The sequence below is a fragment of the Suncus etruscus genome, chromosome 18 (assembly GCF_024139225.1).
Source record: "Suncus etruscus isolate mSunEtr1 chromosome 18, mSunEtr1.pri.cur, whole genome shotgun sequence".
NCBI classification, from domain to species: Eukaryota; Metazoa; Chordata; class Mammalia; order Eulipotyphla; family Soricidae; genus Suncus; species Suncus etruscus.
The window spans coordinates 25,317,816-25,343,320 of record NC_064865.1 but is presented as its reverse complement, the minus strand read 5'-3'; the positions used below and the strand labels follow the sequence as shown (position 1 = coordinate 25,343,320).

The 25,505-nt window shown below is 43.4% G+C and overlaps 2 protein-coding genes across 2 annotated transcripts in view; both read left to right on the top strand.

Annotated features, from left to right (window-relative positions):
• AKAP12 (A-kinase anchoring protein 12) overlaps nucleotides 1-1,076 on the top strand; it is a 94,341-nt gene extending 93,265 nt beyond the window's left edge. The window contains exon 4 of the mRNA XM_049765316.1: nucleotides 35-1,076. The gene's annotated coding sequence lies outside the window, so the exon portion shown is untranslated. The remainder of the gene's footprint in view (nucleotides 1-34) is intronic.
• Nucleotides 1-25,505, top strand: part of MTHFD1L (methylenetetrahydrofolate dehydrogenase (NADP+ dependent) 1 like) — a 641,585-nt gene that overhangs the window by 380,442 nt on the left and 235,638 nt on the right. The gene's annotated exons all lie outside the window — the stretch shown is intronic.

Here is a 25,505-nt window from a genome sequence, read left to right as displayed (position 1 = left end):
CTCCTGACTTTCTACTTTGGGCTTCCTCTTACAGGTCACCATCGGCTGCAGGACCCAAACTGTGAAGTTGAGCTGCGGGACAACTTGCAAGCTGCCAGTGCGGCCACCGAAGACCCGCCCCTCAGAACTCGGGGCTGCAAGAAGGGGCAACCCAACAGCTGTCGTTTTTGAAGAAGCCCCGACAATCCTGAGGCTGCTTCAGGAGCTCTAGCCATGTACCATTCCCCCTTCCTCAGACTGATCATCTTCCCCTCCTGATCGCATAGAATGTTTTCAACTTAAGGCTCTGAAATACTTTCTGGGAACTGGTGTTGGCAATAACCTAGTTCTGCTTCTTAAACTGGATGATCAGCCTCTTCATATTTATATGTATGTTTAAGTTCTCCTTCCTGTATCTGTTGTATATTGTTCTCCTTACAGTCTAAGGACATGCACAGTGCGGTGCATTTCTGGGCTGGCTATAACCCTATAGTATCCGACATGGTGCAGAACCATGGCAAAGCCAGGGGAGAGTCCGTTGTGCCCGGCAGAAACAGATTCTGAGAAATCACATTCCACATCACCAGAGCGATTTGCAGCTTCATTCTCACTGGGGGATTAGACCTGCTTCCAGCATTACTCTCATGCGGTATTTTAAGAATAAAACGCTCTTTTACTTCCTCTTTGGGAGACCCACAGAATGTTCTGATAGTTACTGTGAAATGTTTTCTTTCCAGAGCAATGGAAGGGTTTTGTTTTTGGTTTATGTTTTGTTTTGTTTTTCAGTAGCATTAGCTTAAATCTTTTCTTCTTGCTGTGAAGACTGTTTGGATAGATGAGGGAACCTGTCTGAGAGGCCTAGAGTTGTCGAGCATTGTGTCGTGGTCTTCAACAGAATGATCCAGTTTTCACGTTTTTGATTCTCTTCCAGGCCACACACATCCATTCACAGCACGGAAGCAGTCAGGTTTTTGTGAAGGGTATTTGAGTATTTGCCACATGCCCAACTCCTCTTCTTTAAAACAATGTTTACGTTATGTTCCGTTGGGTACATTGTGATTTGACCATTAGTCTCAATAAAATATTTGCTTCACTTAGATATGCTGGTTTTTTTAGATACCAGGAAGCCTCCTGGGACCTGTTAACTGTGTTCCAAAAGCAGATTGGCTAGAACTTTCTAATCTGATGACCACTTTGTAGGTGTTGAAGAGGGCACTGCCGAAATAAACCAACTTCCGCGATGTTTCATTTGGGGGAGCAGGACTGGTGCAGTGCTGCCCTCAGGTGGTATATTTCTGAAATGTTCCTTTTTCTGTATGTTGGGTGGAAGCCCTTCCTTGCCTTTGGATAGAAATTATTAAGGCTCCGCAGTCAAATGCCTTGCTTGACAGATGCTTTTGCAAGATTTTCTACGTCAAGATGATTTTTGGTTCATGACGATGTACAAAGGAGTTAGTTTTAGTAAAGGAGCCTCCGTTTGTCTACTAGGGAAGCTGCTCTTTCCCCACTGATAACCCGCCTGCCATCTCTGCTTCCGCAGCTTTACTTCAAATCAGTCCTCTAGTTTGAGATTCAACTCAGGCAATCATGCTAGGGAGGTGATTCAGCAGTACAGAGCCTGTCTTGCACGTGTGGGCCCTGAGTTTGACCCCGGACACCAATATCATAGCCAACTTGGACAGCCACGGAGTGTTTTCAAGCCAAACCTTCCGAGGTGACTACTCTTAGCCAAAAGATCATTTGCTGTTCAGATTGTAAAGTTGCTTCTCTCAGATCAACTAGTCTGATGCCAATTAGAAATGACCATCTTGGGGCTGGAGTGATAGTCCAGCGGGAAGGGTGTTTGCCTTGTATGTGTCTAACCTGGGTTTGAGCCCCAGCATCCCATATGGTGCCCTGAGTACCACCAGGAGTATTTCCTGAGTGCAGAGCCTAGTAACCCCTGAGCACCACTGGGTGTGGCCCAAAAGACAAACAATAAAAGGCCTTCTTAGGAAAATAACCTGTGCCCCATTCAGTTCCATCTTACCATACTGACCCCTATGTCTTGTGCCAGAGCCCCCAATTTTACCTGTGGCCCTTGGAGTGATTGCGGGACAAGGACCAAAGAGGCCATATGATCCCTCTCTTGGAATTAGAATCTAGGCCTTTTAAGTTATTTACAAGCCAATGTAACCACCAGTTGTGCTTCATTAGTAAATTTTATGATCCCCCAACTTATAAAAAAATAATTAATAGTTTTTTCCCCTGCCAACCTGAAATGAAAAGCAAAAGTGCCGATTTGATATCTGAAGGATGAAAAATATCTGATATCTGAAGGATGAAGAATATCGGTGGTGGCAGCGATGTCTAAGTCCTGCTAGTCCCAAGATTGGTCCGCTTGCTTTGTGGGGGAGGAGCAAGCCTTGGGCCACCGTGTACAACTGGCGGGTTTGGGTAGTGCATGTCAAACCCACTTTCTGCTTTGACATCATTCCACTCTTTGGCTGCATGTGTGGGTTGAGTCCACTTGCTTCGTGTGGCCGGTGCTTCCCTGGCTGTGGGCTCGGGTTCGAGCCACTTCCTAGTTTAGTATGTTGTACTAATTTCTGGAGGTCCCCAGGACTACCTACAGCCCTTCTACCTCCCCACAGGTTACTAAGACGCTCTTCACAGTAGCATGAGCTACAATTCTGTGTTTTACTCCTAAAGCTGTTGTTCATTTCTGAGGTACAGAAGTCACCATTGTAAACTGCAAGAAGTTGGAGCAAGTGCCTACGTTTTTGCTCTTGGCCTTCCTACAGAACCATGTACAATAGAAAACAATGCCAACTTGTAAACTTGCCACCTCTTGGAATAGAAACTTTCCCTCAGGCTATTTTGCTAATCGCCCACAAGTTGCCTCTTTCTGTACACCAATGCATTGTTCCCGATATTTCCTTTCGATGTATGGAGCTACAGATAGTCAAGGGCTGGTCATTTTTGGCTTTTCCTGTAAGCTTCACGTATAGTAGTTTCTTTTCATCTGGGACAGTATTTGGTTCCCAGCTCTGTTTGGGGGCAAATTTTCACTGACCTAAATAAAATACAATCTAATTTCACTTGAATTCAGTTTTGATTGCTTTTTCTCATGACTGCTCTGAAATCCATCATGCTTAGCTTCTCCTTGGCATAAAGGGCCTGAGCATTTTTGGTGATCCTGTCTTCAGACATCACGGTGGTGGGGCTGCATGTGGGTCATGGGAGCGCATCTAGGGGGCCGGAGCCATAGTACAGAAAGTAGTAAGGGTGCCTGCTTTGCAGTTGGCCGACCCAGGTTTGAGTCCCAATGTCCCATGGGAATGTCCCCTTGTCCCATGGGGTTCCCTGAATCTCACCAGGAGTAATTCCTGAATGCAGAGCCAGGAGTAAACCCTGAGCAACGACGTGTGGCTTCAAAACAAAACAAAAATGAACTCAGAACCAGCGATGCTCGCAACCACTTATTCGCCATGTTGTGCACATGGTCCCCTAAGTCATTTCTTGATAGATCTGCCTTGACTACCTAAATTTTGTAGGGGCCTGAGCAAACAGTTCGGTGGGGAGGGCACTTGCCTCTTACGCGACTGACCTAGTTCACCTCTGGCATCTAACAAGTCAGCAAAGTTGGCGGTTAGATCTGTAATGGGGTGAGGGACCCACTGGGGAGTGCTCAGGTCTTCCTCCTGGCTCTGTGCTCATGGATCATTCCTGGCAAGACCTCCAGGAGCCATGTGTGGTTCTAAAAGTTGATTCTGGTGGGCCCATGTGGGAAAAGCACCTTCCACGCTGTGTTAGCTCTCTGGCTCCTCATTTTCTTGGAGTTGGTTGGGGTCTTTCTGGCCTCGCTCATTCATTGGTTGGAATTTCATACAACTATAACTTACAAAGTAGTGCACGTAAAGTTCACGTGGGGGCACTAGAGAGCAATTATGAGACTAATGAAAGGATTAATAATCACTGATAACAAACAACCCATTGGGGGGGGCATATTCAGAGATGCTGGGAAAGGAGGGATTCTCCTAGCCAGAGCTCTATCACCAGCAATTGGCAGCCACTTAAAGCCAGGTGTGTGTCAGCACTGTAAAATAAATCCCACGTTGTAAAATCACCACCCAAACATATTTCTACCCCTAGGTAGGGCAGCCTAGAATTCATAGAAGAATTAATGAACCAAGTCAGTCAGGAGAGTCATGGAGTCAGTCCTCACTTTGTGGTCTCTGTGTACCAAAGCCAAAGTTCTTTTTTTTTTATTAAGCCAATACCAATTCACCAAAAGGGGGAAGGTAAGTGATTCAAGTGGACTTTTACATATCAAAGGCTTAAAAGAAAGAGGAAGATGGAGGAATGCCTTTGCTTTGGGTCTAATAAAGGATCAGAAGGAATGGCGCTGCAACCATGCTCCTCCTGTTGGTATTTTATGTTGGTTTGGAAGCCTCACCTGGCAGTGTTTAGGGCTTTGTCATGGCTCTGCACTCAGGGATCACTCCTTTTTGAACCTAGAGTATGAGGGAAGGGGCAGCAAACACCCATTATTCCTCAGCCCCTGTCTCAGAGGAAAGAGATTAACTGATGAGAAGTTTCCTCCTGGGCCTGAGTGATAGTATAGCCAGTAAGCCTTCACTCAGCTGTCCCAAGTTCAGTCCTCTGCATCCCATATAGTCCCTGAGCACAGGGAATCACCAGGAGTGATTTCTGAGTGCAGAGCTAGGGACAAGCCCTGAGCATTGCAGGGTGTGGCTCAAAGACAAAAACGTAAGCAGTCCCCTGCTCACCAACTCCGAAGACTAATTGTGTCCAGTTCCGGAAATGTCTGCACACTTGGGAAAATGCTTTTCTCCCATGGGGAGTCAGAGAGAGAGCACAGGGATTAGGTGCTTTGCATGTTCTTACCTGGGTTTGACCCTTGGTGCCACATAGGGGTCCCCTGAGCAATGCCAAGAGTGATCCCTGAGCACCACCAGAACCAAACTACACAGAGTTTTCCCTCTCCGTAGAATTTGGATAAACCTGATCTAAAACTTGGGGCAGAGCGATAGCACAGTGGATAGGGAGTTTGCTTTGCACACGGTCAACCTGGATTTTATCCCCAGTATCCCATATGGTCCCCAAACCCATTAGGAATAATTTCTTTCTTTTGTTTTTGGTTTTTGGGTCACATCTGGCAGCGCTCAGGCTCAGGCTATGGGATGCTGGGATTCAGGATTTGAACACTGTTGTCCGGCATTGGCCGCGTGCAAGGCAAATGCCTTATCGCTGTGCTATTGCTTGGCCCCAGAATAATTTCTGAGTGCAAAGCCAAGAATATCGTCAGAACATTGCCAGGTGTGGCTCCAAACAACAAACCAAAACAAAACAACAACAAAAGCCTATATCTGAAGCCAAACAAAAGAAATGAGCAGGGGTTTGGAGAGCTAGTCCAGGGGTTGAGATGCTTGCCTTGCTTGTGGCTGACCTCAGTTTAGTCCCCAGCACTGCATGGGCCACTGCGCACTGCTGGGGGAGCTCCCAAACACATCTCCCCCACGCCCCCAGTGAGTCAGTTTGGTGAGCCAGAGTTGGGCGAGAGCCTTTGGATGCCAATAAAGGCTTGTCAGTTGCAACATCAAACTTGTCCTTTGCCAGCAGCTAGTCAGATGGTGTCTTGAGGGCTGCTCCTCACATGAGGAAGCGCTGCTTTCTTTGAAGGTCACACCAGCAGCGCTTAGGAGCTATTCCTAAGTTTGGACCCCCCTGTGATGCTGCTCCTGAGCCAGCTGGCAGACCCCACAGAGCAACTGTGCTGGGGATTCTCCTTGAAGCAAAAGCTTCAGAGATGGCTCCAGAGATGGGGAAGGAGAGCACAAAAAGGGGCAGCATCTCCCCAAGATTAGTGGTTACTCTCAGGCTTGACTCCGGGCAGCCCTTTTTTCCTCACAGAGACCTGGGGTTAAGGGAAAGATTACCCATCAACCCTACAGGCCACTTTCATTATCCACTGCCATGTCGCTACCCAGACATGCCTAACCCCCAGTGTTTATGCCTAACTTTTCCCTGGAGACTCACATCCTCCTGGCTGTCCTGCTATGTCCGTGGCCCTGTCACCTTGCATGTACCCCAATTCTTCTGACCTATATAAGTATTGTTGAAATGAAATAGTGTCTCTGATCATCAGCCTGGGACCTGTTCTTTCCCAGTAATCAGCTGGGGTGAATATCCTCAGCCCTTATTAACACTGGGGCATAGAAGTTGATCCTCACTGACTGAGTCAATGCCTGAGGTGCTTAACTGGTGGCGATCAAGAGACCATATAATCCTGTACTCAGATCTAGGTCTCCTGCTTGCAAACCACAAGCTCATCCACTTATGTTATTATCTTTCTGGCCCCAGAATTGCTTTTTTTTTTTGTTTTTGGTTTTGGGGTTACACCTGGCAGCGCTCAGGGGTTACTCCTGGCTCTACGCTCAGAAATCACTCCTGGCAGGCTCGGGGGACCATATGGGATGCTGTCCTTCTGCATGCAAGGCAAATGCCTTACCCCTGTACTATCTCTCCACGCCCCCCCTCACCCCAGGATTGCTTTTTTAAAAAAATTACTAGGCCAGAATGATAGCAGAATGGGTAGGGTGTTTGCTTTGCACACGGCATCCCAGGGTCAAATATAGTCCCCTGTGAAATTTCCAGCTGTGATTTCTGAGCACAGAGCCAGGAGTAACCTCTGAGGGCTGCTGGGGTGGCCCCAAAACAAAAAAGAATTTTTTGCAAAAGATTCTTTCCTTTTCATGTCATTGCCCCAATTGGTGTCACTCTTTTAGCTATAATGTTTTGTTTGTTTGTTTGTTTGTTGTTGGGTCACACCCAGCAGCACTCAGCTCAGGGGTTACTCCTGGCTCTGTGCTCAGAAATCACCCCTGGCAGTCTCAGGAGGCCATATAGGATGCCAGGATTCAAACAGCCGTCCATCCTGTGTTGGTTGTGTGCAACGCAAACACCTTACCACTGTGCTATTGCTCCAGCCCCATTTTCGATATAGTGTTTTTATGCCAGGCTGCAGGTTCAGTGCACATGGGACCACAGGAGTTTTAACTCATGACCATGCACCAGCAAAGTAGACTCTAAGAATTTCTACTATTCTTTCGGGTCCTGGCATTTCTGTTGCTCCTCCTCTCCTCTTACTCCGTTTTCTCTTTGTCCTCCATCTTATTCTTTCTCCCACATCTTATTCTCTTCCTCCTTATCTCTTCTTCCTCCATATCCCTCTTTTTAAAACAATTTTTTATAGGTTGGGTCAGAGCAATAGTACAGTGGGTAGGGTATTTGCCTTACACAAAACTGACCCAGGTTCGATCCTCAGCATCCCATATGTAGGAGTGATTCCTTAGTAACCTCTGAGCACTGCCAGGTGTGACTACCCCCATAAAACTATTACTTTAGTTTTAAGGCTATATCCAGTGATATTCAGGGCTTACTTCTGGCGCTGTACTCAAGGATCACTCCTGGCGGTTCTCAGGGGACTATAAAGGATGCTGAAATTTTATTTCTTTACTTTTTATTTTTTAGGCCACATCTGGTGGTATTTGGGGGCAATTTATATATATAAAATAGCTTCTTGAGGGAATCACATGGGGGATTCCTGGCTCTATAGGGCTGAAGAACCTCAGAAAAGTTTAATTGTTGGGCCTGAACATTTCCCTAAGAATAGCATGAGCTGGAGCTAAACAGATACCACAGTGGGTAGAGCACTTTCTTTGGACACTGCTGAGCTGGATTCAATCCCAGTATCCCATATGGTCCCCATACACTGCTCAGTGTGATTTCTGAGTGAAAATCCAAGAGTAACCCCTGAGCATCGCTGGGTGTGAGCAAAGAAAGCACCTTCCATTTTGGGGCTAGAGAATCAACCTGTAGGAACATTATTTGCCTTGCAGCAGCCAATGTGGGTTTGGTCTGGGCACCCAATATGGTCCTCTGAGTGCACCAGGAATGATCTCTGAGCAAAAAGCCAAAAGAAAGTATTTAGCACCACAGGGTGTGCCCTCCCCCAAGAATAGAAAGAGCTTCTGTGGCTGAAATGATAATGCAGTGAGTACAGTGTTTGCCTTATATGCAGCCGACCTGGGTCTGATCCTGGGCCATCCCATAGGATCCCCCAAGCCTGCCAGGAGTAATTTCTGAGCACAGAGCCAGGAGCTGCTGCCAGGTGGAGCACAAAAACAATCGCAAAAGAAGTGCATGATCTTAAGCCAAGGAAATAACCATTGCCTATGTTTGGAAATATTTCAATCTGCATGAGAAGGAATCATATCAGTGATTTCATACCAGTCTATTTCTCTCCAATGGAAGATGCTGAGTCCAGTATTAAGGGAGCTGTTGGTTTAGTTGATAGTCTTGCACTTGAATGTGTGTGTTTTAATAGGGCTGCACCAGTGCTGGCAGTTCTTGGGGAAGGCACAGGGAGTTGAGGATCAAACTCAGAGCCTTACACTACAAGCTATATGCTCAACCACTTAGCTGCTCACTATCCCTTATACTTATTCTTTATACTTAAGGAGCTGTTCTGGAAAAGAAAGTGGAATTAGTCTTCCCCCACCTCTCCGTGTTGGTGCCAAACCCTATTGATTTAAATGTTAAGCATGTGTTTCCCACATAAGAACATCTTGACTTAATTCATCATTTTTGTTTTGTTTTGGAGCTGCACCCAGAAGTCCACTCCACTCCAGGATCATTCTGGTGATGCTTGGGGTGATCCTATACCATTTTGGGTATTGGAGTCAGCTGCATACTAAGCAAGCACTTTAACTACTGTTCTATCCCTTAGGCACCTAGTTTATCTATCACAATCTATTCGATGGGGATTTGTCCATACACAGTGGCGCTCAGGGGATACTCTTGGCTCTGAGCTCAAAAAAAAAAAACTTGTAGCAGACTCAGGAGACCATATGGGATGCTGGGGATTAAGCCCAGGTCAGTCCTGGGTGGACTGTGTTCAAGGCAAACGCCCTACCCTCTGTGCTAATACTCTGGCCCCTATTTTCCTTTTTTTGTTTTATTTTGTTTTGTGGCCACACCAAACAATAGTCAGGGTTTCCTCTTGGCTGTGCATTCAGGGATCACTCCTGGTGATGCTAGCGGGACCGTATGGAATGAGGATTGAATCTGAGTCACCACATGCCAGGACAGCACTGTCCCCACTATATGTGCCAAGCAAGCACTCCAGCCCCTTGTTCCAATCATTTTTGGTCCTGGTCACCAGGACCTTATGCTTGCAAGGCAAACTCTTGGCCCTAGATAATGAATCTTTCTTGTTTTAGTTTTTGGGCCACATCTGGTGATGCTCAGGGGTTACTCCTGGCTATGCACTCAGAAATCGCTCCTGGCTTGGGGGACCATATGGGATGCTGGGGGATAGAACCACAGTCTATCCTAGGCTAGCGTGGGCAAGACAGATGCCTGACCATTTGTGCCACTAGTCTGGCCCCAGATAATCTTTTATTGATTTTGAGATTAAGCCAGACTGGAGAGATAGTACAAGAGACAAAGTGACTGTCTAGCAAGGTGTGGACCCTGACTCCATCTTTTGCATATAGCTGGTCCCTTTGACATCCCCTAAGATGGGGAGGGCCAGGAGTAGAGTCCCTTAACATTGCTGGGTGGGCCCCGACCCCTCCTGTTCCCCAATATAAGTTTCCTAAACCTAAATTAGTCTTACCTGCAAAGGATATGCAGCAACAATTTATTACAAACCCAAATGGAGTATTCCAATAGAGCTTAAGTCCAGCTGAACCAAGTGCAATGTAGTAATTTTGAGGGTCCTGAATTGTCATTAAAAAGTCCAAGTTGGGCCCGGAGAGATAGCACAGTGGCATTTGCCTTGTGAGCAGCCGATCCAGGACCAAAGGTGGTTGGTTCGAATCCCGGTGTCCCATATGGTCCCCCCGTGCCTGCCAGGAGCTATTTCTGAGCAGACAGCCAGGAGTAACCCCTGAGCACCGCCGGGTGTGGCCCAAAAACCAAAAAAAAAAAAAAAAAAAAAAAAGTCCAAGTTGAGGGGCCAGAGAGACAGCATGGAGGTAAGGTGTTTGCCTTTCATGCAGAAGGATGGTGGTTCAAATCCCAGCATCCCATATGGTCCCCTGTGCCTGCCAGGGGTGATTTCTGAGCATGGAGCCAGGAATAACCCCTGAGCACTGCCAGGTGTGACATCCCCCACCCCCGCAAAAAAAAATCCAAGTTGGGAAAAAAAGGTCCAAGTCGAGGGGCAGGAGAGATAGTACAGAGGTAGGGTGTTTGCCTTGCAAGCGGCCAATCCAGAACCAATGGTGGTTCGAATCCTGGCACCCCATATAGTCCCCGGTGCCTGCCAGGAGCGATTTCTGAGCACAGAGACAGGAGTAACCCCTGAGCACTGCCGGGAGTGGCCCCAAAACAAAAACAAAAAAGTCCAAGTTGACCAGAAGAACACATCATATTCCAATATGCTATATCCCCTATGCAATAATCTCCCCTTAATTCATCCTCCGTGAATTACATAGCCACACACCCTCATATACACACAGCCACACACACATATCACCTCACATACTCTCTCTCTCACACACACCTCTCCCTGTTCATCCTTTTATATCTGCAGGGATTGGGGCTGCTAGCTGTGGCTAGGATCTCTCCTAGAAATGACCAGGGACTCTGACTAGCTCTGTGGACCTGGTGGTGTTCAGGGGCCCATACATGGTGCCAGCATAGAAGTCAACTTAACTTTCTCCTCTCTTTACTCTTTTTTGGGGTGGGGGTTGGGTCACACCAGGCATCACTCAGGGTCACACAGTTAGAAATTATTCCTGACAGGCTGAGGTACCTTATGGGATGCCAAGGATCAAATCCTGTTGACTGCGGGCAAGGCAAATGACCTACCTGCTATGCTATTGCTCCACCCTCCCCCCCTTTTTTTGGGCCACACCTGGTCCAGGGGTTACTGGACCAGGTTACTGGACTCAGGGGTTACTCTTGGCTCTGAGCTCAGAAATCACTCCTGGCAGGCTTGGGGGACCATATGGGATTCTGGGGATCGAACCCGGGTCAGTCACGTGCAAGGCAAAAGCTATCAACTGTGCTATTGCTCTGCCCCCCTCCCCTCTTCTTTACTTTTCTTAAACTCAACAATTTGAGGGGACAGACAAATACTGCATATGTGTTGTATGCAGCTGAAACAAGTGTGATAGTGTGATCCCTATGATCCTATAGGGCCCCTGAGTACCACCAGGAATGATTCCTGGGTGCAGAGCCAAGAATAACCCTTGAGCATTACATGGTGTGGCCCAAACCAAACCAAAAGAAAAGAACAAGCAGAAAGAAAGAAAGAAAGAAAGAAAGAAAGAAAGAAAGAACGAAGAAAGAAAGAAAACAAAAAGAAAGAAAGAAAGAAAGAAGAAAGAAAAAGAAAGAAAAGAAAGAAAGAAAGAAAGAAGGAAAGAGAAAGAAGAAAGAAAGAAGAAAGAAAAGAAAGAAGAAAGAAAGAAAAAAAGAAAGAAAGAAAAGAAAGAAAAAGAAGAAAGAAAGAAAGAAAGAAAGAAAGAAAGAAAGAAAGAAAGAAAGAAAGAAAGAAAGAAAGAAAGAAAGAAAGAAAGAAAGAAAGAAAGAAAGATAGAAAGGAAGAAGAAAGAAAGAAGAAAGAAAGAAAAAGAAAGAAATAGAGAAAAAAAATAAACAAATGAACAAAAAACCAGAACAAACCACCCCCCAGCAATTTAGTTCTTACCTGAACTGCATGACCTGGGAATGCCATTCTGGACTCAGGGCTGATTTACTCACTGTATTCCCACCCTTTTGTTTTTCTAGGGTGGGGTGATGGAATCCCTCCCTGAGGTGGGTGCCAGCTTAGTGATAAGGGCGAAACCCAGGATTCCTTCATGCAAAGGATGTACCCAGCTATGGAACATAAATTTAAAAAATTATAATTATTTGATTTTATTAGTGTTGTTGTTGTTATTATTATTATTATTATTATTATTATTATTATTATTATTATTATTATTATTATTACTGTTATGATGCTAGGGATCCAACACAGGACCTTACCCATCCATGTAGGGCAAATTCTCTCTCTGTTTCTCTCTCTCTCTAAGCCACACACTGCCTTCTTATGTTTACAAAGTGGGAGTTTACTCTGCTTTTTAGGTTTTTGTTTGGTTTTGGTTTTGGTTTTTGGGCCACACCCAATGATACTCAGAGGTTTCTCCTGCTTATGTGCTTAGAAATTGCTCCTGAATTGGGGGACCATATGGGATACCGGGGATCGAATCTCGGTCCGTCCTAGGCTAGTGCGGGCAAGGCTTACCCCTTGTGTCTCTGCTTCAGCCCGATTTTTAGTTTTATTTTTGGGCCACACCCAGAGGGGCTCAGGGGTTACTTATTCCTGGCTCTGAGCTCAGGAATCACTCCTGGCAGGCACGGGGGTGTTACACCCCACTCAGGAAGGGCACACATCAGAAGTGTTTTTTAGCCTTCTTAGGTGTAGTGCACTCCTGAAAAAGAATTATTTGCCAAAAAGGCCCGCTTAGAGTAGTCAAATCAGTTGACCCTTTGCATGGATTGTTTGGCTATAATTCTAAACGTGGCTATGACTATCTCTCTCTTTATTTTTGACCATTATTAGAAATCAGGCCTCAGTATTTCTTTCTAACAAAGAAAATACAGTTACCAAAGCCCGCCAAAAAGTCTCCTGTTGAGCTCTCTTGTGATCTCTCTCTCTCCCCCCATTTCCTTAAAGGTATCTGGTTTCTTTTTACCTGTCTCTTCATATGCTAATTCTAGCTTTGATCTCATTGGTTCATCCCCTTTTCCTTTCTCCCTGGCTACGCCCCAAATATCCATCTATTTAAGGCCCAATAAAGCTTCTGGCCTCTCTCTGGCCTCTCCCTCTTGTTTTCACCATGTAATTCTGTGTGGTCTCATTTATTTCATATTTCATAATTCATATTTCATAATCGCCTGCTTCGTGCTTCTGCTTGATTCTCAGTGGGAAAATGAACCCACTTAGGTTTGCTTAGGCACTTTTATCTTATCAGGATAAAAGGTCCACAGCACGGGGGATCATATGGGATGCCAGGGATTGAACCTGAGTTGGCCACAGGCAAGGCAAACATCCTTCCCACTGTACTGTCATTCATTTGGCCCAGAATTTGCACTTTGGATCATTTCATTGTCCTTACCCAAGACTACCTCATCCATTCATTCATTGACTTTTCAACTTTTCTAGATGACAAACCTCAGTGCTCAGGGCTTACTCCTGTCTGTGGGAGGCCTGGGGGTGGGGGACACAGATATGGGGCCAGAAATCAAATCTGGGTTGGCAGTTTGCAAGGCAAGCATCTGTTGTATTATTGCTCCAGCCAAAGAGTTGACAAAACACTTATTTTTTAGAAGCAGGGAGAGGTGGTTACACCCAATGATGCTCAGGGGTTACTGCTGGCTCTGTGCTCAGGAATTACTCTTGGCAGTGCTTGGGAAATCATATAGGATAGCCGAGGTTCAAACCTGGGTCCTCCACTTGCATGGCAAGTGCCCTTCCCACTGTCCTCCAGTCCCTAGCTGACAAATCTGAATGGCAATGCTTCTTCCCCATTACATCCCTCTTCTGGGAAGATAAGGAATCCTGTGCTAATTTTACTCATCTATTTTAGAAGCATTGGTTAAGTGAGTCACTGTTTTCTCTAGAACTCCAGAGAACCACATGCCAGCTCAAATGAATGCTGAGACACTGGGGTTGCACCCAGCCGCCCACCAATAGTAACCTTCCAATTTCTTGACAACAACATAAAAATTTTCAATACTGACACTCAGTAGTAATACACCAAATTAGATGTCAAAATACCAGTGAAGCCCTCGAGGTTAACAAAACCAATAACACAATGATCAACTAATAACAAAGAGCTTAGTAAACCTTTGGACAAGGACTTATTCACCCCATTGTGAGATATAATAACTTTCATAATTTCTTTTTTTAGGCCTCACCCAGTGCTTCTCAGGAGTTACTCTTGGCTCTGTGCTCAGGGATCATTCCTGGCAATGCTCAGGACCTTATGGGATACTGAGGATTGAACCTGGGTTGGCCATGTACAAGGCAAAAATGCCCTAGCAGCGTACTATCGTTTTGGCTCCCCCAATTTTCTTTTACTGTAGGTTTTTTGGGGGGGCACACGTGGTGGCTCTCAGGGTAACTCCTGGCTCTGCCCTCAGAAATCACTCCTGGCAAGCTCGAGGGACCATATGGAATGCCAGAGATCAAACCAGGGTCTGTCACAGGTCATCCACATGCAAGGCAAATGCCATAACGCTGTGATTTCACTTCGCACGCCCCCCCCCCTTTCTTTTGTATTTGGGTCACACCCAGTGGCACTCAAAGGTTACTCCTGGATCTGCACTCAGAAATCACTCCTGGCAGGCATGGGGAATCATATGGGATGCTGGGATTCAAACCACTGTCCATCTTGTATTGGCTGTGTGCAAGGCAAACACCCTACCACTGTGCTATCTCTTCGGCCCCATTTAGGCCCCTTTTTACTGTAGTTTTTTCCACCCTGATAATTCTACTGCCATTTACTTGTAAACAAGCAATATATAGTGCCTGCCAAGGGAGCAAGCTTGTGGATATAAATCTGGGACAAGGTTGATGGGATTGGTGGTGGAATAAGAAATACCAGAAGCAAATATATTGTGAGCAACTGTGTAAACCACTGTGTTTAAATAAAGTGAAAAAAAAAAAAGACTGGAACAGGGGCCTGGGAGAAAATTCAATGGACTGAGCTCTCCCAGTGTGCAATATCTCCCCCAGCTGGGAATATTCCCTTAGCACTTCTGGGTTTGTTTGTAACTGGAGGACCACACCTAGAAGATCTGGGTTAAGCAGATCTCCCACATTCCTGGGAGAGGGGCTCCCTAGCCTGGACTCAGCTCTGGGGTCAGGAGGGAGCTGGGTTTGTCATCTTGGCCACTGCTGTCCACCGGCTGTACTTGGTCCAAAAGCCAAGCCATGGAAACAACGCAAATGTTCAAGAGGTTGTGGTGTATGTTCATAGTTGAATACCAGGTAGTCGAAAAACAGAATCGTCCAATTTTCAGCAGGGTAGAAGAAACTAGAAGATATCATATTGAACAAAGTCAGAAGGAAACAGATAGATGTTCATGTGTGTGTCTTAAAGATACACAAGGCTGGGCGGGAGAGATAGCATGGAGGTAGGGCATTTGAGTTGCATGCAGAAGGATGGTGGTTCAAATCCCGGCATCCCAATTGGCCTCCCAAACCTGCCAGGAGCGATTTCTGAGCATAGAGCCAGGAGTAACCCCTGAGCCTAGCCAGCAAAAATAGATACACAAGGCTGACAGCACAGCAGGAGGGCACTTGCCTTGCACCAGACCAACTTTAGGTTCAATCTCCAGCATCCCATATGGCCCCTCAAGATTGCCAGGAGTGAATCCTGAGTGCAGAGGTAGGGGTAATCTCTGAGCATCATCGCTGTGGCCCAAAAATCAAAAAAATGAAAAGCCCAAACCAAATCAAAACGAAGAGATGCACAGTAACATAGCAACAAAAGTCCAAATGCAAAATAATGGGGGAACTGATGCCACAATTGGATTAGTGGTGGGCGTGTTCTAAGAGGGAGGGGCAAGAGGACTGAGGGGAAGAGAGGTGGGAACAATGGTGCTGGAATTATGCGATGAGAAACTATTACTGAGTTGTAAGCCGCAGAATCTCCATTTAAAAATAAAGATCAGGGGCGGGGCCGGAGAAAAATGGGGATGGGGCATTTACCTTTCATGCAGAAGGTCATCGGTTCGAATCCCAATCCTGGGCGTCCCATATGGTCCCCCATGCCTGCCAGGAGCAATTTCTGAGCATGGAGCCAGGAGTAACCCCTGAGCACTGCCAGGTTTGACCCTAACCCCCCCACACAAAATAAATAAATAAATAAATAAATAAATAAATAAATAAATATCAGGGGCCGGAGAGATAGCATGGAGGTAAGGCATTTGCCTTGCATACAGAAGGATGGTAGTTTGAATAGAGTATCCCATATGGTCTCCCGAGCCTGCCAGGAGCGATTTCTGAACAAAGAACCAGGAGTAACCCCTGAGAGCTGCCAGGTGTGACCCAAAAACCAAAAATAAATAAATAAAATAAAAATAAAGTTCAGCCCATAAGAAGTGATTTGAGGGGGGAGCTGATGGCACTCCACAGTGATCAGAGGAAAACAAAGTCCTTTCACTTCAACATGTTGTGTATGCAAACATTTTATGGGATTATTATGTTACTGACCCTACATGATCTGTGATTGTGCCCTACCCTAGGGTGTGACCTGGCATTCTGCCTCCAACCTAGGGTGGTACCTGATTCTGCTTTCACCATTGGGTGGTATCTGATCCCACCATTGGGTGGTACCTGATTCTGGGGGATAAAACAAGGGTCTGTGGAAGGCGAGGGGCTTTTGGCTGAAACTGATGCTGACGCTTTGGACTTCAGTCTTGTCCACCGAATAAAGCTAATATTTCCACAAGCCTGTCTGCTAGCCTGTACCCGCTGCTTCACCTCCCTGTACCCACCGCTTCACCTCAGAACCGCTGGTTGAACAGGGTGGCAGATGCATGCTCTGAGCTGGAAGGGAAAGACCTCATCCTCCATCCCTCCATCAGTCAACATAATGGCACCTGGCCAGGCTGAAGCTGGACCCTCAATAACTGTAAGTGAAATACTTCATTGGAAATTTCCTCTGCTGACCATTAAATGGTTTCTGTGGTTAGTCATGTGGATTCTGCCACCTTTTTGCTTACGCATTGGTTCTCTATTATACAAATGGATTATTCCATTTGTTTTAAACTAATTGGTTTTGATCTAAGGACAATCACTGCAGTTGGATGGTTGTGGTCTATATTTCAAATGAAAATTGCATTGTCTCCAGACGTCATCGTTTGTGGAATTTCTTTTTTTGTTTGTTTGTTTGTTTTTTTGGTTTTTGGGTCACACCCGGCAATGCTCAGGGGTTATTCCTGGCTCGACGCTCAGAAATTGCCCCCAGCAGGCTCAGGGGACCATGTGGGATGCTGGGATTTGAACCACCATCCTTCCGCATGCAAGGCAAACGCCGCTGTGCTATCTCTCTGGCCCAGTTTGTGGAATTTCTGTGTTGGTTCACATTGTTACTGTGAGCATAGTTATTGGCTAGTATTTAGGAAATAGAAAATGTAGAAACGGTGAGGCAAAAACCAGTATGGATAATAAGGAAATCTTTCCAACGAAAATTCAGGCCAAGGTGCAGGCTGACGAATCCAGCCCCACCATCAACAATATAGGAATTTTTGCTGGAAGAAAAACAACTCAGAAAGTTAAGCCTGATTCTAGCAAATCGCATGACAGTAGTGACTCAATGATCAACCTCCGATGCTAACTCCAGAAGTGAGGTCTGATTTTGTTCACAAAATTGAATCGTACAACAGTGCAGATTCAGACGATGAACCACACGCATGGCCTCAGAGCTCTATTCACAGTAATTTTGCTAATCCGGCCACATCCCCTTTACACAGGGTAAATGTTTCTAACTATGTACCCTATCAGATTGAAGAATTAGATCAATTTAGAAAAGCATGTAAAGAGTATGGTCCAAAATCACCATACAGTGTGGAGTTACTAAAACTTTGGAGTCATAACTCATCTTGGACTTTGTATGATTTTAAAAGAATTTCTGAAATATGCCTGTCATCTAAACAGCGAACTGAATGGGAAATGTACTATTCAGAAGGCGTAAAAGCCAAATTATATAGCCCGGATGGTACGAAAAAACAAGTGGCAGATGTTACTCTATCGTATGAATTATTGATGGCAGAAAATCAATTTGCAAATATTCAGACACAAGCAGCTTTACCTAAAGAAGTCTTAAATTTAATTAGGGATATTGCATTGTCATCATGGGAAAAAATTGATTCTAACAGCATTGGTAGAGGAAACTTTTAAAAAATTACCCAAGGCTCTTATGAATCATATGCAGAGTTTGTAGGTAAGATTAAAGGTGCTCTGAAGTTACAAGTCGAAGATGAGGAGATGAGAAACTTCCTAGTAAAATCTTTGAATTATCATAATGCAAATTTGGCTTGTAGATTAGATTGAATACATTAAATGAAAAGGCAGATGTGAATGATTTCCTTTATGCCTGTCGGAATGTCTATGGGGAACCCCAATTCCCACCCCACTTAGACTCAGTACAAACCTTCCGAGTTACCAAGGAAATGATGCCTTACTCCCCTTGGAGACAGGGCACTTTGCGTAAACCAGATCTTTGCCCAAAATGCAAAAAGGGTCACCACTGGGCGAAAGATTGCAGATTCAGAAACCTCACTGATAATAACCTAAGTAGAGGTTTCAACACAATCCCCAGGAGGCAAATCACCTGCTACCACGTGGAAAACAGGAGCATATCAAAAGAAATTGCCATTTCCTTATAAATTCAGCTCCTCAAGGGCACACATACAAGATGCAGGGAAACGCCCACAGGGCCTCTCCCCAGGCCCTTCCAAATCAGGGGCAAAGTTCACAGACAATAATCCTTTCAAGCCCAGCCCAAGAAAATTCATCAAGATAAGGGAATTAATTCACTTCACATCAGGGAGTGCCAGATTAGACATATTATGCCCAGAGGACATTACAATTTACCCAGGAGCATGCCCATACATGTTAGAAACTGGTTTTGTGGGCCCACCACCCCCAGATACTATGGGTTTGATTCTTGGCAGAAGTTCCCTCAACATAAAGGGTATATCAGTAACCACTGGTGTCATTGACTCAGATTCTATGGGAGAAATCATTGTAGTTATTACCGTACCAGTTACATGGACCTTTAAAAAAGGAGAAGCGATTGCCCAGATAGTAATAGTGTCTTATGTCAAATTTGGGGCTTCAGATAAGACTAGAATTGGAGGTTTTGGAAGCACAGATCCAGGTGCTGCTCAAAACCCAATCGTGGCTCTGGTTACTAAATTTAAAGATGAATACCCAATGATCAAACTTCACTTGGAGGGGCAACCCTTTGATGGCATGATAGATATGGGTGCTCAGGTTACCGTAATTCCTGATAAAGAATGGCCAGAAAATTGGCCTCTTCAGGAAATTCCGTATTTGCTAGAAAGAGTAGGAGGCCTGAGCTCCTGTCTGTTGAGTAAGAGGACTATAATATTTTACGGCCCAGAAAATCAAAAAGCGATAATCAGACTTCACGCGGGCCCATTTTCACCATCCCTGTGAGGCCGAGACCTACACAGTGGAAAGCAGAATTCCACATCCCATTAGCTCTAGAAGAGCCCGAACCTTCTTTTGATTTAAAAACCCAAAATTTTTAGTGGGGGCCACTACCACAAAAACACCAGCACCAATAAAAATAAAATGGAAATCTGACGAACCAATTTGGACAGGTCAGTGGCCCCTTAAAACTGATAAATTAAAGGTGCTGACAGAATTAGTGGAGTAACAGCTAAGTTTAGGACATATTGGACCATCTTTCTCTCAATGGAATTTACCTATATTCACTATAAAAAAGAAATCCGGTAAATGGAGACTTTTGATGGATCTTAGAGCTGTAAATTTATCCATGATACCTATGGGCAAATTTCAGACTGGTTTACCTGTAGTTATTCCAAAGGAATGGCCGCTAATTATAATTGATCTGAAAGACTGCTTCTACTATATTCCTATCCACCCAGATGATAAAAAACGTTTTGCATTCTCAATTCCTTCTCTCAATAACACCCATTCCTGCAGATGTTTCCAATGGACTGTTCTCCCCCAAGGCATGCTGAATTCCCCAACAATGTGCCAGCTTTTTGTAGATAAGGTTTTGAGCCCTGCTTGTGAAAATTTTCCTCAAGCCATGATATTTCATTATACAGATGATATCTTGCTCACAATGAGCAATGAAACAGATTTACAGGACTTATACTCTTATGTTATTGACTGTTTACAAACATTAGGACTGAAAATAGCTTTAGAAAAAATACAGACAATGCCACCATATCAATATTTGGGTTTTATTTTGGACCAAATGTCAATACATCCACAAAAAATTTCTATCAAAAAAGAAAACCTCAGAACGCTTAATTATTTTCAGAGACTTTTAGGTGATGTAAATTGGCTCAGCCCTGCACTAGGAATCCCGAATGCAGAGTTGTCTAATCTGTTTAAAACTTTGGAGGGTGGCCCTGCTTTAGATAGCCCGAGAAACTTAACAACAGCTGCCAAAAATGAATTAGACATCTTCTTGAGCAGATTACAAAAATCGTTTCTCTTAAGATTCATGCCAAGAGAAAAGGTATTTCTGTTAATCTTCCCTACTATAGAAACCCCCACAGGGGCCTTGATGCAACAATCAGGACCTTTGGAATGGGTGTATTTACATAACAAACAGCCTCACTCAGTTGTCCCCTACTTGCAACTGATTTCAGAGATTATCATCAAGGCAAGACTCAGAACTATATCTTTACTAGGTTTTGACCCAGATACAATAGTTTTGCCAATACCAAAAAAGGAAATTGAGTCAATATTGACTCTTAATGGTTCTCTACAAAGGGCCCTCTCAGATTTCACAGGAGAAATATCTTCCCATTATCCAGCAGGAAAAACTTGGGACTTTTTAAAGAAAACTCAGTTTGTATTTCTTCAATTGTTCAGGATTCCCCTATTCCCAATGCCAAGGTTTTTACATTGATGGATCCCAAAATGAAAAAGGAGGAATAACGGAGACAACATTAATATGACCATAGATACCAAATATAAATCTGCACAGAAAGTTGAATTAGCAACGTTAATTTACCTATAAGAAAATATATCTGAAGCCATCCCCCACCCATTTTTCCTAGGTAACTTGACCTTACCTGCAAGACCCTGCTCATTCCTGGGAGGGGTCTTGGAAAAGGTAGATAAGGCCTTTGACCCAGGGGATTAGGGCCTTTTTGGGTCTCTGCCTTTTTGGTCTTTGGCCAGCATGGAGGTGAAAGGGAAGATGGCTGAAAGGAGTTAAGATGCAGGGCTAGCGAAGAATGGCTGTGCTTGAAAGGTTATGATATAAGCCACACATGTGGTGAATAGGGCATGAATAAAGTTGATGCTTCCTGATGCCTGTCTCTGGATGAGTCTGATTCCCACGTTCACCTAAACCTGGGACCCGCCAGCTGAATGGGGGTTGCGGAGCCATGTGGCCTGGGATGGCAGGGAAGAATCCTTCAATCCATCCTTCACCATCCAGATCCATCCCTAATTATTTAATGCAACACTTTGTATGTAGTAAATTTATGTCATGTGATAGCCACTGCTTCCCTAAATGCTAATAACCTGATCGTACAGAACTTACTTAAATGATTACAGCAGCTTCTTCAAAAATGAACTGAGCCCATCTTCATCACGCATATTAGAGCCCACTCAGGTCTTCCAGGACTGATGGCTCAAGGAGATAAAACTGCTGACTTGCTAACAATGCTTATATTTAAATCACCTGTTTATATTTAAATCAGCCCTACACACAAATGCTCGCCGTTTACATGTGAATTACCAAATTCCATGGAGGCAAGCTAGAGAAATTGTAGAAAACTGCAACATATGTGCACCGTTAACAAAAAAAGACTCACATAGCAGGAGCAAACCCAAGAGGCTTACAGTCTAACAAACTTTGGCAAATAGATATAACTCAAACAGATTTATTTCCAAGAAAACCTTATCTTCATGTTGTGGTGGACACTTATTCTCGGTTTATGTGGGCAATTCCTATGTCTTCTAAAAAATCTAAGGCTGTTTGTAGTTTTCTTTTACAATGTTTTTCTGTGATGGGTATTCCATATTCTATAAAAACTGATAATGGGCCAGCCTATGTTAGCAAAACTTTTGAATTTTTTTGTAAAGAATGGCAGATAAGACATCTCAAAGGAATTCCTTACAATTGTAGGGGACAGGTCATTGTAGAAAGGACTCACAGAACCTTAAAAACTCAATTACAAAAAAATAGAAAAAGAGGTTTACCACCAACAGATTTGCTATCTTTGACTCTTATCACACTAAATTACTTAAACTTACCCCAAAGGGAAAGTTACACTTCAGTGGAAAGACATTTTAAAGAAGATAATCAGAGACAAGAAACAACCCATAAACCTATTTGGATCAAGGAGGATGAAAAATGGATAGCTGGATATCTTCTCCTGAGAGGAAGGGGGTTATGCCTATGTTTCTACATATGACAATCCTCCCAAGAAATTTTGGGTTCCATTACGCCTTGTTAGAAATCGGGCTAGCACAAATGATCAGGTTCAGACTATAAACTCCCCTTCAGAGCAAAAACAGAATACTCCAGACACTAACAGCAGTAATATTGCTGAGGTCTTTGGGGGCAGGGAACAAGGATTTAGCTGTCACACACCATACATTGAGTGAGACTGACAGTAGTGATAAACCCTTACACTCCGAGATGCAAAAGGAAAGACAGGAACCTGTCTTAACTGGGCTCCAAAATATAGGAAACTCTTGCTACATGAACTCAATATTGCAATGCTTGTATAATATTTCAGACTTGACTCAGCATTTTAATCAAGATCATTATAAAAAGGATATTAACAAGAAAAATCCGATGGGGCATGAAGGTAAATTAGCCAAAGAATTTGGTCGGCTCATCAAAACCATGGGAAATAGATTTCATAGATATATTCACCCTGAAAGCTTCAAAGTAACAATTGGTTTACTTAATGACCAGTTTGCTGGACACAATCAGCAGGATCCACATGAACTACTGATGTTTCTAATAGAGGTAGTACATCAGGACTTGCTTACTGTAAATCTAATGACAGATAAAACTACACATCTTATGGAAAATGAAAATTATGAACAATTTAGTCCAGAACACCAAAAGGCTCACAAATCTATTATTTATAATCTCTTTCAAGGACAATTCAAATCTATACTACAGTGTCTCACATGCCACCAAAAGTCTGAGGTTTATGAGACATCTAATCATTTGTCTCTGGCTGTTACATCTACAGATAAATGTACATTACAGGAATGCCTCTCTGTATTTTTTAAAGAAGAGTTAAGTGATGATAACAAAGTTCAGTGCAACAGCTGCAAAACTAAGAGATTTTTCAAAGAAAAAGTATTTATGGAAACTGCCACCAGTACTTATAATACACTTAAAACATTTTGCCTTTGATGGCAAACAAATAAAAAAATTGCACACTTATGTGGATTTTTCTATAGAAGACCTCAATTTAGTAGAATTCACTTCAGAGAATAAAAGCAAGATTAAGAAATACAATTTATCATCAGTGTCAAACCATTATGGTAAAGTTCACTATGGACACTGTACTTCATACTGTAAAACTGCTGCAAAACAACACTGGATCAATTTTGATGACAAGAAGATCAAAAAAGTCCCTAATACATTGGTGAAATCCAAAGCAGCATACATCTTGTTTTATACTTCTTAAAGATCTACAAGCAACACCAGATAATCATTTTACTTCCCTATCGGTTGCTATTAATGCTCTATGATTCTTTCCACAAGCATGATCAGTGAATAGGATTGAAAATCATGAGTTTTCTTGTATGGTGGATTTATGTCTTAATTTTATTATTGCTCTAGGTCTCAGTTAATCATGAAATCTTACAATTTAATTTAGTCAAGGTTCACCTGAAAGAAAAATTTCTCATCATATTAATGTTGTTTTTCTTTCTAGATATACTCATTTAACGACTTTCACTCTTTTTATTTTAACATCATTGCTTTATTTCCCCTCAATTTAGGTTTTAAGACACTGACATAATGATAATTTTTAGGTGGACTTTCTTCACAGTGCTTCTCGCCTATAATTGACTATCATAGTTACTGTTATACAATAACTTTGTATATATACTGTTACACACTTATAGTAGTAGAGTTTTCCATGTTTGTATTATGCATGAAATTCTCTTTCAAATCTGCTCTGCTCTGGCATTAAAAAAATTTTTTTTTTGAATTTGAAATGATTCATCTAAACAGTTGCCGGCTATTACATTTTAAAGCACTTTTAGTTGATTCAGCTGAATTCTTTTTTCTTTTGCTCTATTTTGGATCCTTTCCAACAAATATTTTTTGGTATTAGTGAGTGTTATGGCCATATTTTTTGTGAAGTCTGTATGTGTATGTCTTGTTCAGTGTCTGTTTTGCATGTTTTGTATATAGTTCCCTTTTTCCTAACTTTATCTTCCCCAATTTATTCTTCCTTTTCCTTCCTTCTCTCTTCCTAGTCCTTAAAATTTAATTTTCAGGATTCCCTTCACATGTGCAACTCATCTCCTTCACCCACAACTACAAGCCTCCTGATCTTGGCCTGAGGAAGAAATCCATGACTGTACCATGTTTGCTGCAAACTTGTTGGAAATGAAGCCATCTGGAATTTGTGTCACAATATAACCCCAGAGAAAAGATCCATGGATAAGACCCACAGTCTCTGAATCCCAGTTAAACTGTGCTATCTGAATTTCTGGTTTTCCATCCACATAGACAGTGCTATTGTTGACCATTTCTACAATGGCTACCCCAAGATTGCACCGATCCCAAAGGACATATAGAAGCCCAATTACCATGATGGTAATGATGAAACGCTTGGGGATGCCCTAACACATGGACGACTGTATGGGTCTTCCTTCTTCATTCAGCTTGATGTTATCTTCTGTATGAGACTTCAACCCGCTTTTCTAGACCCATCAAGTGCCTTTTGCCAGTCTTTTCGGAGTTCCAGACCCATCTTTAAAGATTGGTATTGGACTCTGTAGAAATTTCACCTTTTGTATTTTTCTTATAATTGTAATCCTCTGAATTTATATTTAGTACTACACTTCTTTTGACTATTGTAATTAATGTTTTTCTATTTTAATTTGTAATCTTAGGAATTGATGTTGTATTACATTAAAGTTTTGCTTTCTTGACTTTAGGTTAGTGGGTTAGATATTGTTGTCTATAATTTCCTAAATGATATTTTTGTCTGTTCTCAGGATTTTTTGCGTGGGCGCATCATAGGCAAAATACTAGGTTTATAGGAGGTTCCATCCATTTTGGATAGATCCTCAAGTTGTTTATTTACACAGGGAGGGTCTCTGCCTTAAACATTTTGTTTTGGTATGTGACTTAAGCTCCCATCTATAAATAATCGACCATATTGGTACATCAATTTCGGACATCATATGGACTTCAGCCTGAATTAAGAACTTAGATTACGTTCAGAAGCCTATTGATCATCATTGCAGTGGCCCCACACTGTGCAGGGGGTATATGCTTCTTCCTCCAAAATAAGGCCCTCAAAGATGGGCTTTCTTTTCTACCTGGACTTTAATGAAAATGGGTCCAGAGAGATAGCATGAAGATAAGGCGTTTGCCTTTCATGCAGAAGGTCATTGGTTCAAATCCTGGTATCTGCCAGGAGCGATTTCTGAGCTTGGAGCCAGGAGTAACTCCTGAGCGCTGCCAGGTGTGACCCAAAAACCTAATACCAAAAACCAACAA